The sequence below is a fragment of the Eimeria mitis genome, genomic scaffold (genome assembly GCF_000499745.2).
Source record: "Eimeria mitis Houghton genomic scaffold, Emh_scaff4407, whole genome shotgun sequence".
Lineage (NCBI taxonomy): Eukaryota > Apicomplexa > Conoidasida > Eucoccidiorida > Eimeriidae > Eimeria > Eimeria mitis.
In genome coordinates this window covers 1-559 of record NW_013572723.1, presented here as the reverse complement: position 1 = coordinate 559, position 559 = coordinate 1, and positions in this window count along the sequence as shown.

Genomic DNA, 559 nt, shown 5'->3' with positions numbered 1-559 from the left:
CAGCAGCAGCAGCAGCAGCAGCAGCAGCAGAAACCTGTAGGTCTTCTCGGCAGCAGCAGCAGCAGCAGCTGTGCTGTTGCTGCTGCTGCTGCTGCTGCTGCAGGCTTTACTTCTTCGATATCCCCTGAGAGACCAGTAACAGAGGCACACTCTGCAGCAGCAGCAGCAGCAGCAGCAGCAGCAGCAGCAGCAGCAGCAGCAGCAGCAGCAAAGTCTCATAGGAACGATGGTTGTGGAGGCATCTGCATTGCTGAGCACTGCAGCAGACAGCAGCAGCAGCAGCAGCAGCAGCAGCAGCACGGCAATGGAAGTCGATGGCCCCATACCACCAACCACCAGCAGCAGCAGCAGCAGCAGCAGCAGCAGCAGCAGTGAATCCCCTACAGCAGCAGCAGCAGCAGCAGCAGCAGCAGCAGCAGATGACGCAGATGATGATGACCCCGTGGTGGAGGTGTTGGACGTTTATCTGCGTCGGCTTGAAGACATCCTAGACAGCAGCAGCAGCAGCAGCAGCAGCAGCAGCAGCAGCAGCAGCAGCAGCAGCAGCAGCAGCAGCAGC